This window comes from Gigantopelta aegis, chromosome 4, assembly GCF_016097555.1.
Source record: "Gigantopelta aegis isolate Gae_Host chromosome 4, Gae_host_genome, whole genome shotgun sequence".
NCBI lineage: Eukaryota > Metazoa > Mollusca > Gastropoda > Neomphalida > Peltospiridae > Gigantopelta > Gigantopelta aegis.
Window position 1 is genome coordinate 21,211,415 of NC_054702.1, and position 14,361 is coordinate 21,225,775.

Here is a 14,361-nt window from a genome sequence, read left to right on the forward strand (position 1 = left end):
TTTATTTAACGACGCATGAAACAGTGGACAAACCTGGCACTGGCTAGTATCTATTGATGTATGAAGGAAGGAAATGTTTTATTTAACGACGCATGAAACAGTGGACAAACCTGGCACTGGCTAGTATCTATTGATGTATGAAGGAAGAAAATGTTTTATTTAACAACACACATTTTATTTACGGTTATATGACGTCGGACCACACAGATATTGAGTGAGGAAACCCGCTGTAGTCACTTCATGGGTTACTGTTTTCCATTAGCAGCAAGGGATCTTTTTTATGTACTATCCCACAGACAGGTTAGTACATACCACGGCCTTTGATATGCCAGTCGTGGTGCACTGGCTGGAACGAGAAATAGCCCTATGGGCCCACCGACAGGGATCGATCCCAGACCGACCGCGCATCGAGCGAGCACTTTACCACTTTGCTACATCCCGCCCCCTATTGATGTATGAATACCTATATATTGTATGTATGTCGGATTTGACTATTACATACCTAGATATTAAAGGGACATTCCTGAGTTTGCTGCAATTTTTAAGATGTTATCGACTAACAAAGACTTTTTTACGATTGTAATTACATATCAAATATATTTTTCTGCATAAAATATTAGTGGCTGTATATTAAACGTGTTTCTGATCGTTCTAATATTTGTATTAGCTTAAATTTCATTTTATTTCCTAAAATATTTTTTTTTCTTACGTACGAAATTATTAAAGACAAAATCCAGTCTGAGCTTTTGACAAATATTAAGACGACCAGAAACACATTGAATATACAGACACTAAAAATATTCTAAACGAGAAAATATATTTAATATGTAAGTTTAATTGTAGAAATATTTTATTAGTCGGAAACATCTTACAATGCAGCAAACTCAGGAATGTCCCTTTAAGGCACTGGCGCATGGGGATAATTAAATGCTATTTGGCCCCACAAATTGTCTCATGCCATTGCTGGGTCTCGAACCTATGGCACCGTCTCGCCCGCAATATGCAGACTTGCCAAAATACATCTTAGGCTACCGAGTCATTCTTTAAAAAGAATGCTCGTTAAGCCACCAGTATACATGGGGCCTACTTGACACGCGGTCGATCCCGCTTATGTGCATGACACAGTAGGCAGACCTGGCACTGGCTAGTATGTATTGATATCAATCTAATTAAAATTAGCTCCACTATTACATGTGGATCTAACACCAGCCAGTTGGAGCTCATGTCCACCAATCAAAACCTTACTTGCAGAATCCTGCCAGTGATTTAAAAATAATTTGAAAACATTCCGAATTATCCTGAGGGTATATGACATGTTTCGTGTGAATTACGAATGCCTTAAAACATGTTTTATTTTATAAAATAAATAATTTTTAATGTAAAACTGAAGACTAATAACCCACCCCGTACGTATTGGTATGGTTCGCTGTACTGCGGCCACTAAAATAGACTCGCCCGATATTTTTAGAATTTTATGCTCCCAAATAACGTTATAAAAGGCGAAGTGTGACTGGTCAATATTTAAATTATTATTTACAGACGAAATGTTACCTGGACATTGGGGACTACGCAGTGTTGTTAGTTTTAAATCACTGGCAGGATTCTGCAAGTAAGGTTTTGATTGGTGGACATGAGCTCCAACTGGCTGGTGTTAGATCCACATATAATAGTGGAGCTAATTTTAATTAGATTGGTATTGATATATGAATACCTATATATTGTATGTATGTCGATGTTGACTATTACATACATAGATATTAACGCACTGACGCAGGGGATAATTAAATCCTATCTAGCCTCAAATATTGTCTCATGAGGTTGATGGGACCTAAACCTATGGCACCGAATCGGCTGCAACTTGCCACGATACGTTGTGGACTACCGAGTCACCATGGGCGTATGGGGACTCTTTGATTTAGGGGGGCTGGAGGGGTTGATTTGCCCGAAATTTTACCCAGATAAAAACTGCCCGAATTTCCCCCGAATTTGGGGGGGGGGGGCGGAGGGACAATTGGCCCCCCCCCACCCCCCCACCCCCCGGGTCGTATGCCCATGCTAGTCACCTCCGAAAAGAATGCTCGTTAACCCATCCATATGCATGGGGCCTACATGCCACGCGGTCGATCCCGCTTACGTGCATGAAATAGTGGACAAACCTGGCTGAATAAAACGAGATGTCCTCTTCTACCAGGGGCAGACGCAGGATTTGTTTTCAAGGTGGGGTACACTATTTAAAAAAAGTGCGCAATACTCCCCAAAAAGCACCAAAACAGACGAGGATGTTACGTCCACCACTAAACACAAAAATATGCATTGTATGCATTTGCTAAACATTGGATTTTTGGAGGGAGCACTTCGATATGGGGGTGGGGGTGGGGTGGGGGTGAAGTGCGCACACAGAAGCCTCCCCCTGGGTCCGCACCCCCTCCCCCAATATCATTTCTGGAACAGCCCAAACTTGACATTAAAACTGTGAATCGTACTGCGACATACAAGGAGTTCTTAAAACGAAATATTCTGTGAGTGAAGCAGATGCAATTATTATGTCGATAATTTAAGTCGACTTCATCCTTTCGTTGTCAGCCTCGCGGCGACAGGTTATCTCCGAGGAGTGACCGGATTGACTTCAGTGGCAAATAATCCGCCCAAGGAGCTTTTAGGTACCATCAACATCAGTAGGGTCATTAGCATTTCCCAGGTTTGCTCTTTACAGACCGCCTTAAACACCGGTAGCACCATCTAATTGAGCCCAACCCATTACACTGAAGTTCAGAGAGTTAATGTCTGTGAACACTAAACGTATTCCGTCTATAAGGAGTGTCTTATAATATAATGTCATGTCTGTAAATATATTTTTAAACATTGGAAAAAAATAAGAAAACAAATATTTCCACAAAACGTCCCGCTCAGGCATTGTGTGTGCTGTATCGTGTATGTAGATCATGTTGTTTATTGTAAATCTAGCCTCCATGAGAATCTACAATTTGACCGATAAGACCATCAACATGTTCAAATTCGTATGAATGAATGAATGTTTAACAACATCGCATTCTAAATTAATTCTGGGTGCTATTTAAATGATTCCAAAACATTCTGTTAAAAAAGTATATCGTATCACTGCACAAAACAGTCTACTAGATATGTTGACAATATTGACTGGCCCTATGAACCAGTGTTAGGCACCTCTCCCCATAACTTTATACTTTTCCTACTTCGCCTGTAGGAGGACTGTCACTCCCAAGACTGGTTTGGCAAATCTAAACCTACACACGTCAGAGCTCAATTGTTGTGATGGTATGCACCCGTGAATCACCGTGAAAACAGAGATGCTATAAGGTATGAGTGGAAAATAGGGTTCTTTCCGATTAATGTCAGTTCTGCACGCATGAAAGTGATAAGCAGAAAAAGAAGAGGAAGAAGAAGAAGAAGAAAAAGGAGAAGGGGGTGAAGTAGGGGGTGAAGTATTATGTAATGTCTGAAACGAGCAACAATTCACTTGTCAGATTTATTCCAGTAATGGCGTCTCACTTAATTATTTTAAATGAAATACTCACGCCACATTTTTACATTAAGCAAGAATTTATATGTCCCACTGTCTGAAATACGGCGCGGAGCGTACAAAACCGGGGGGGGGGGGGGGGGGGGGGGGGGGTACACTTCTTTTGAAAGTGAAAAATGTCGATCAAGATTTGTCATTTTGGGGATGTACACTTTTAGGGGGGGGGGAGGGGGGTTGTCAAAAGCGTACTCTTTGTACACTTGTGAAAATTTTGAAAACTATGGACGGCCCCTTGGGCCAATCGACGGAGATCGATCCCAAGCCGATCGCCCATCACGCGAGCGCTTTGAACCAGTGGGCTACGTCTCGTCGCCATATTTAGTAAAATGTCAGTTGTAACATGTAGGGATAGATCTTCAAACAGGCTGTAAACATCCACGTCGTGTCATAGTGACTGTCTTAGGCAGCAACACGGACGCTAATAGCCGCTGATGGGATAAACACATATTTCCGTTCCTCGCTTCGGGCTAAAAATGCAGCCCTGTTTCAGAAAGATAATTTGCCCCTATCCAACCCGTCGTGTTTATAATTGTGTTTTTAGCTTACTTAATCCGCAAAGATAACAACATTGACAAATATAATAATGGAATAGATATGTTGTTGTTTGGATACTACTACTACTACTGCCACTACTACTCTACTATTACTAACGCTATTACTATTACTACCACCAGCAACACCACTACTACTACTACTACTACAACAAGTACTACTACTATTACTACTACGACGACGACTTCGTCTTCTTCTTTAAATAATTGTATTCTCCCCAAATCATTTGAAATGCCATGGTTGGGGTGCCTTGGTTAATTTGTTCACAAAATAATAAAAATGATGTTCAAGATTTTACACATTTCATTATGGTTAACATATACACTAAATCTGCAAATACACCATGACCTGTGGCATAATACCGTAGAAGTAAGGAGTACAAAGGAAAAAATATGGGAACAATCTCACAAAGGATCTACATCGGGTAGGGAATGACGTCAACCAACAAAGATATGCAGCCACTGTTTTCCCATAAATGGTTTCTTTGGTCTCAGAGATTTTATGGAAACAAGGCTCAAGCGATCTTGGGCGAAGTTTTACTGTAATATGAATAACCTTCAAGGGCATTATTTGTAAAAGTGCAGGCCAAACACACATTCCTTAGACGCTGCGGATCAATGGAACCGACAAGGATATGTTTGGAGGAACCATGCGGGATTCCTCATCTACCTTCCAAACTCTGCGGATGCTACCGCGTTCTGGGATTAAAGTAACACTGTCACAGACTTTTGAATTATTTAATGCCCTATCAAAGATTAACTGAAAATATATACATTTGATTTGTCCCTAAAAGTACTTTTATTCAACCATCTGCATAACCACCATATCCTAGTATTACTATTATTGATATTTAATAAAAAAATAATTGAATTATGGTGACGATGAATTAATCAGATTAAATAATGACGATTTGGAGAACAGAGGTATGAAATAGTTTGAAATACGTCAAACCGTGATGTTAAAATAGTTTACCAAACGCTTGACGATACGCCATTACGTATTGTCTAAAACTATTAAATACGGACAACTGTATATTACCCTCAATGCAAACGGTTAGCCAGGTTCGAAATCTAAGTGTGGTTTGGGTACATTTACATCTGGCTGGAACAAAATATCACCATAAAACAGTAATATATTTTGATCTTACGTAAACAAAGAATGATGGACAGTTTACCCAATCCATGTACACTATATATTCATACATCTACGAAATTTATTACATATATTATACATGTATATGTATATTCGATAACTGGATGATTTGTGTCTACAAAATTACTTACAACAAGCAATATCCATAAAAATATCAACAGATAATATGTAGTACAGACTATCTGCAAATAGTCTTAAAGTGAACAACTTAAAAATATAACAATGCAGACGGAAATGATAGACTATATAGACTTATTATATTGTTGAAGATGAGTATCATTTTATTTCTGTCTGCTCATTCTACAATACTAGAGAGGTTTCGATCGCACACGGTTAGTTTGACGACTACGAAATGGAGCTACGACGTCATTATTTTCTGCGCTTTTGTGACATTTTCCTCTCAAACGCTAACTGTACACGTGTCATTTTCACGGATATCGAGCTTGCTAAACGTAGGTAAAAAACGGATGGACAGTCCCTAAAAAAACAACATAATTACGTTAAGTATTTAATATTTCGAAAACCTCAGATCATGAAACTTGTTAATATAAAAAGTAAAGTTTGTTTTATTTAACGAAGCCACTAGAGCACATAGGCTACTCTTTTCGATTAGCAACAAGGGGTCTTTTATATACACTTTCCCACAGATAGGACAGCACATACCACGGCCTTTGATGAACCAGTTGTGGACCACTGGTTGGAACGGAAAATAGCCCAAACGGCAAATTTGTCTACTGAGAAGGATCGATCCGATGACCGACCACTTCACAGGCGGACACGCCACCGCTTGAGCTACATCCCGCTCCGTTTGTTAATTTAAGGTCTGTTTATTCTCTTGGTGTGAATATTTAATATGTTTGATTGTTTTGATAGCCAAACTTGCCGTTCAACTTGGAACACTAAATGTGTTCTTGTGTCAACTTGATGGTGTGAAGGAGCTGTTCTTGTTACTTTAGAAATAAATAAAAATTTATTTATTTATTTATTTATTTATAAATTTATTACTTAATTTAGTTTTATTTAATTTTGTGTTACCATGCTTGAAATGTTTCATTCCCCATTCTTCGTTCCTGTGTTGTGTGTGTATGGGGAGGGGGACGTTTGTGTGTGTGTGTGTGTGTGTGTGTGTGTGTGTGTGTGTGTGTGTGTGTGTGTGTGTTTTCGTTTCCATCAATAAAATCCAGCACTTTAAAATACCCTTCTGTATATTTAAAGGCCTAGTGAACAAACAAAATATGTATTTTGTAAATACCATCATTGTTACAGGGGCGTAGCGAACTGGGGTGGGGTAGTTTCGCATATGAACCGAACGGCCCCCCCCCCGTCTCCCTCTCTCTCTCTCTCTCTCTCTCTCTCTCTCTCTCTCTCTCTCTCTCTCTCTCATATATATATTTGGTTCAGTTGTGTCAAGCGGACCATTAGCTTTAGGGGGAGGGGGTCGTTCGAACCCCCCAGCCTACGCTCCTGTATTAAGTTTAGTGTGTGTGTGTCGCTATAGATTTTGCTTGGCTATCATATTTTAGGTACAAGGTATGACTAAACTCTAAAGAAAAACAGTAACAATAACTAAACATAATTATAATATAATGTATATGTAGTATTTCGTTAACTTTCAGGATGGAGTCTGTTAAACCTGTTGGATGTTTCCCTGGTCTAGACATTTGTTACTGAGGGAAGTAATAGCAGTGAAACCGTCAACTAAAGCCACTTGGGACATTGTGCACAGGAATGTCAACACAGCATTAAAAAGTATGCGACCAGGGTTTGTTAAATCTTTACAAGAAGCTCACCGAAGAAACGAAATGGCCTCTCTGAGAGCGTACACTTCCAAGCTAACTCTCGATGAAGCTGGATGCTGTTGCCTGTGCTCTCGACTTGCCCCCGTGGGGGAGGAGGACTTGATTGCAAGCTTTGGATCGGTGCTGGAGTTTCGCGTCGCGTACTCCGGGTCACGGGCAACCGTGACTTTGGTGTACGGCGACTCGGACTCGCAGAAGAGGAAGGGAAGAGGACGGAGGAAGAAGAAACGTGCGCCAGGGGCGGCTCAGGGGGAACAAAACTGGCGGCTCAACCGCCAGCGGCGGTCCCTTCTGCGTCGCCGCCCCCGACTCGGCCCAAGACGAAAGCACCAGCTCATCCGGACCCGCCGTCAACACCGAGGGATGCTCTCAACGCGCCGATGTGCGAGACGCCCGCAGACGGACCTCCATCTCCCTCTACGCCACAGCCTACACGTAACTGGCCACTGTCACCAGTCTTGCCAGTTCGGTAGGCGGCGGTCCGGTCAGGAGCCGTTGCGAAGAGGAAGGCCGTCGCTCAGCTGAGCGACTAGCCTGACAAGGCAAGGCCTTCACCTTCACAGGCACCGCCCCCCTCCGACTCGGAAGCCGTCTGGAAAGTTCAGATCGGGAAAATCAGGTCCGGCTTCCTGAAGTTCGTGCAGGGGGACACCTCGGATCTGGCATCACTGATGGGTTGACTAGTGGAACCAGAGCTGAAACAACTGCCTGATGGAAGCGCTTACGAGCTACACACCATCAAGTCTACAGCCGGCAAGACGGGGTTGGTACTAACTCAGCGCCGAGAAGGAGTCTACCGACAAGCGTTCCTAGTTGGAGAGATGGATAGCCACACCATCCACAGGATCGTCAAGGCCCTTTTCGGCAACGACTATCGGAGTGTCATAACCATCCTCGCTGACCAGAGATGGAAGCACTTCATCCCCGCCTTTGCCGGTTCTCCGCTCATCAGTTCGCCGTAGGCCAACCTCCACACCCTAACGGCCTTAACGAGGCCACTCACGTGGACATATAGATCGGACTTTAAACATTTAGACCTTCGTTCAAAATTTTATGTCGAAATTACTTCTTTTTTAATATTATTAAATAGTCCGATCCTCTCTTCTTTCTCTTATTTATTTTTGAACTGTCCTTCTAAAATGATCCAAATTATATAAATATTCGGCCGAGCAGTCAATTTTTTTAATTTTTGGCTTGTAATTGTTTTCTTTTTTAAAAATTATTCTATTAACCTTTTTACTAATTGTTATTTTCAAAATTCTGCCCATGTTCGACACTACCCCCTCCTCCCTCCCCCCCCCCCACACGCATCCCGAGTCAGGGCACCGATCTTATCGGAGGTCGGACTCGGGATGGGCGTGTTCGAAACCCTAGTGGTATATGGGCACGTTAAACTAGTTATGATCATCATCATCGGCTGAGAGCGTAAGTATTGTGAACAATGCTGTAACAAATCTGCATAATGATAGAAACGTTTTGAAGAATATTTATATCAACTGTGCTTGTGGAAGTATAGATTTGTAAAAGCAAAACGTGTGAAAAGTTTGATGGTAAATGACTCCTTAAATATGTTCTGACTGTTGCCTCATTACTTCATAAATATGTTATTTCAGTTCAGACACAGACGAAGATAATGACGAGATAATGAAGCTACTAACAGACCTTGCCAATGAAGATGAAGAGAAAGTGCCCGAGGAAAATGAAAAACAGAAACAGAACGAAATTAAAGGAGAACAAAGAAAGGATATCCGAAATGCAGCTATGGCAACCTTAGTGCCAAAGAAAATTCCCACCAGTAATGAACTTGAAGGTGCTAGTTATTCACTGACACGCGTGCGCGCGCGTGCACACACACTTATGTCCAGTTTAGAACATGTACGTATGATGTGCGTGCGTGCGCGCGCGTATGTATGCGTGTGCGTGTAAAACACGTAAAGTAATTTTATCTAGAAAATGCATGGACATCACTTCTAATAAGTAACCAATATTAAGTTTCTTTTTAAATGAGGTGAACAAGTCTAAAAAAAGAAGATCAAACAGTTCCGAAGCTTACGTGAAATATCTACAAGAAAAACTTTTGATAAACAGAAATTTGATGTAGAAACAAAAGAACGAGAACTCAAAATGGAGCACGACAGAGAAATGATGTTTTGCGGTCATTGAAAAGAAAAACTGAAATTATTTTTGTTTGTTTTTTTAATTCAAGAAAAGGGAACTTCATTTTAACATTATGACATTTCATTATGAAATCATATATAGCGATTTCCGAATTTTTATTTAAGACTTGAATACTAGTGAATTAAATGTCCTATTTGTTCACGAATTCCTTAATAAAATCACAAAGTCATCTTCCTCAATTATTGCCAGTTCTCACTTTGAAATGAAGCCAAGTTGTTTTTCAATAAAGGATTGTCCAGTATAATGCATTTATTTAGAGGCATTACATATTTTTCTCAGGTCTTACTTCACATAATTTAATTAACCCAGCTAGGTCTCCAAAGAGGGAGGGTTTAGTTTTAAAAAAATGTGCTGGTTTGATTTCCATAGATACATGTATGGTAGTTGTTAAGTATCCAACCAACTAAGTAGTACTTCGCTACTAGAGAAAGGAGGACTTTTAGGTTTTTGCGAAAGTCTAAACATGCAAGGGTGTTTAATGCAATGGTGATGGGTGCTATAGATCAACTCCAATGTCTGGTTAATAAATAGTGTAAGCGTTGATTAATGTCGAAAGCCGGGTTGGATAGGCAAAGCGACGCAGAACCAGACACATTGCATCAAAACCATTGGTGACAGACCCATTTTTCTCAATTACCAACTTTTCTGGTATTTCAAGGAGACTGTACAGTCGATATATGTCTTCTTTAAAAAATCTAAACTTATTCAAACACTAGTCGTTTGTAAGTTTTGTTATGTCAAACCTGGGCCACAATACATCATAAGTAACTTGCCTTGGAATGGGTTCATTAGGGAAAGTAATGTATATCATGTCAATGTCTTCATTTTCAATTGCGAAACGAAGCAGCTCGCTGGACGCCGCCATTTTAATTTGCGCCCTCTACTATACGTAACTGTTAATGTCATCGAAACCTCTTACACTAACCGTGTAAACAGTTACGGATACGTCATCATATGTTTAACTAAATATAGTCGTGACGTTAATCGTGTGTGATCGAAACCTTTCTACTATCAGATGTAGGTGCGTTAAACCATATTATTACCCCAGTCCATTATCGTCTAAACTACTACAGCTACTGACCATTAATAAGGTGAAGCAGCCATTAAAATTTTGTAAACGTATTAGGAGGAACCACGCATATACGTTATGATATGTAAGTAGAGTTATTATACATCAATATATTATACTTTTAACCATTATCTATACAATGGAAACTTTCATTTCCCCCTTTAATTTTAACGAAATGTGTATTGTACATGTGTACTATTATACAAATAACTGGTACGCCTTTGAGCTGTATGTTTACGGCTAATAAAGTATAAGTTTGCTTACTATATACTGATGGAAAGAAATAAGAGATCAATCTACACCAACACTAACAGGAAACAGTGCTTGCAGCCAAAACCCTCACCCTTAGTGTCAGGAAGTTAACTGGCTTACTGACATTCAATCTCATAATTACTGACATTCAATCTCATAATTACTGACATTCAATCCCACATCACATATTGGTACTTTACATATATATTTAGACGCTAATAATGACTGAAATTCGATCTACAAAGTTAGTTGTGTTTCACGACACCACTAGAGCACATCGATTAATTAATCATCGGCCACTGGATGTGAGACATTTGGTAATTGTGACTCGTAGTCAACAGAGAAAATCCGCTACATTTTTCCTAATGCAGCAAGGGATCTTTTATATGCACTTTACCACAAACAGGAAAACACATACAGGAAAGCATTTGACCGATTGTGGTGCACTGGTTGGAACTAGAAAAACCCAATTAGTTGAACGGATCCATTGAGGTGGTTCGAACCTCCGACGCAGGCACATCAGCCGAGCGCTCAACCGACTGAGCTTGAACACCGCCCTTGGTCTACAAAAACACAACTGTACCGCTATTTGTTTCTCTCAGTATGTCACCGACGTGTCTGAGAGTTTATTCCACCTTGCCTGGCCCCTAGCGTCTTGAACACGGAAGTAGCCAAAATAAATGGCCCTTTAGCCATTAAAATATGTTCAATTTTATTAAGGTCTGCGTCATCACCATTTGTTGTCATCGCGACTACATTATATTAAAGACTCCATCAGCTCCAGAACTCATTAAATTAAAATAGCATGTATATAAGAGGCATAGTGCATTATATTTCTTGCACGTGAAATTAATCAAAGCTAAGAACGTGTGTTAATTAGCCTTTTATGTTTTTATTTCGTGCGAGTCCTTGTGACCGAGTGGTTACGGTAAAGGACAGTCAAAACATGTTTTGTTTAATGACACCGCTAGGATGCATTCATTTATTAATTATCTGCTGTTAAATAACATGCGAGTCGGTGCAGTAAGTTCAAATTTTGCCAACTGACACTTTGTATGGTTTTTTTTTTTAATATTCTACATTAAATATTGTTGTAGTCTGGTATAGTCCAGAAATGGTGTTAATAGGTATTGCGCCCAAAGGTGATACACTTGTTAATGTGACAGATTATTTGAAGGGTCCACGGGAATAATCTATATGTCCAAACAGATAGTCAGTATTATAACGGTTGTATATGTGAAGATCACAGTGACACACTAAATTAAGAACCTATAATTATGGTAGGCCATTGAAAGTAGTTGGTAAATTATGATTTCTTAGGTATAAATATTCCACTATTGCAGTTGTAAACCTAAAAAAATATATATATCACCTTACTAAAATGTGTTTATCACAGGTTATTCCCGTGGACAATTCATTTGCTTCTGGGAAAATGTCGCATTAACTATACACATTGTCACGGGGATTCTATAATACCCGTAACTGAATAAAACACGATTGTCCAAATATCTCTCCTAACTGTATATCTATTAGATCTCTCTGTAACGGGCGGTTATACCCTAATGTGGCTTGTCTAGGTATGATCAGAGATACGATCTTATATACAGTATATATTATTGTAGCACGTATAGTTCACTAGAAAACACAAGAAAAACACAATACACTTTGGAATCTGTATTAACCTACGCTGACAAATGTACTGCCGCAGTAGTTAATTAATAACAACAATAATAACAACCCAGAACTGATCACTTAATTAGTTAATCTCTAGGTGTCTAGTTTACACAATATGCAAATCACTTCACCGTGACACAACACCCACACGTGTTATAATTGAGAAACGCTAACACACACACGTGCGATAATGGAGAAACGCTTCCAGGGGAACTTAATTAATAAAGGAATTACAACACTATTCCTAACTGGTTAATTTTTAATTCACCCTAACTACTCATTCAATAACCTTGTAATACAGAATTAATACTGGTACCTATCACAATAAAGACAATAACCTACAGTTTACCTAGGTCCTCTAGGGTGACTGGCTAAGCTATATATATATATATATCAGAACGGTGAGCCTACAGAATACTGCTTCAGATTACTGGCAGCACCGTCTAAATAATATTGGTATAATGCAGTATTAAAATATTTAAAGTCACATCAATCACATCAAAGTTATACACAGAGCAGAAAATATATATTTACCAAAGTCCCGTCTGAACTAATATAGATCGTTCAGTGGACGACATCCGTGCCCCTGGATACCTCCAAATGTTTCTCGTCGATATATCTCAAATCCTAGCTATTTATTCAAAACTCTCAGAGACAGCGAATATCGCCTGGGGGTACAAGGCGGTACCTCACGTATCATGTGGATTTTCCACAGCCACCATGCCGTCATATTTTTCTCTGATCGTCAGACTGGCTGTCGCCATACCGCGAGCAATCCCCTGGCCATAAACAGCACTACCGGAGATATTACGTAACTACTAGCCACATGGCCTCCACACCTACGCTGGGTGTGTATTAGAAAAGCTCGATGACCGTCGCGTAAAGGTATCACGTAACAAGTTGCCCACCTGCGCTAAGTGCATTTGGAACTGCACACGGCCTTCTAAAACAATTAATATCGCCACAGGCGAAAAGAAATTAAGAGCATGTACCGTCACACACATATTGCAATAAGGACTGGATTGGAATATTGTATTGTATTGTATTGATTGTAACTTAATACATACAAGGACTACCTGTCCATATTTAGGGGGCGGGACGTAGCTCAGTGGTACAGCTTTCGCCTGGTGCGCGTCGGTGGTCCCATTGGACCATTTCTCGTTTCAACCAGTGCTCCCTAACTGGTGAAACAAAAGCCGTGGTATGTACTATCCTGTCTGTGGGATGGTGCATATAAAAGATCACTTGCTGCTAATCGAAAAGAGTAGCCCATGTAGTGGCGACATAGAGTTTCCTCTCTAATATGTGTGGTCCTTAACCATATGTCCGACGCCATATAACCGTAAAATAAAAATGTGTTGAGTGCGTCGTTAAATAAAACATTTCCTTCCTGTCCATATTTTGAACACTGTTGCATACACAATAAATAACCACGAAATATATTGTGGTTTGTTTGTATCCTCGTGCACAACAAAATCACGTTCGCATTCTTGAACCACAAAATCTTAAAAGGATAAAGAAAATCATATAACAACAACAAACATAAACCCATCCCCCAAAAAAAAACCCAACACGTTTCACATTAAATTGTTCACCATAACTTTACTCAAGTAGTATTACTTATGACGGTTTGATGAATACATCACACCAACAACAAGAAACAAAAATGAGAAAGAAAAAAATATACACGACACGTTTCACATTCAAATGTTAACCATAATTTTACTTAATTATTATTACTTATGACGGTTAGACAAATACATCACAACTCGACGTAAGCCACCCCCCTCCTACACCGCCCCCTCTGAGCAAGATCTGGCTGAGAATATACGATTAAACAATACTTTTGTATCATTCCACAGTAAGTTGAGTCTGTAGCCAGGTAGTATGTCTTCCCTTTGATTGACGTGATCCACCGCCAATTGCGACGCTGCCAACATAGCTCGGCCCCCTCGCCACGCCCCCTCGAACGGATACAGTCCGATGATGTAGATATCTTTCAGACACGTTGTCCTGCACACCAGGTACGACGTCAGAAGAGAGATCAAGAGAAACATCGGCTTTGATATCTGAAAAACAAGTTTATAAAGTCATCGTCAACATGTTAGATTATTAAAGGTAAAGGT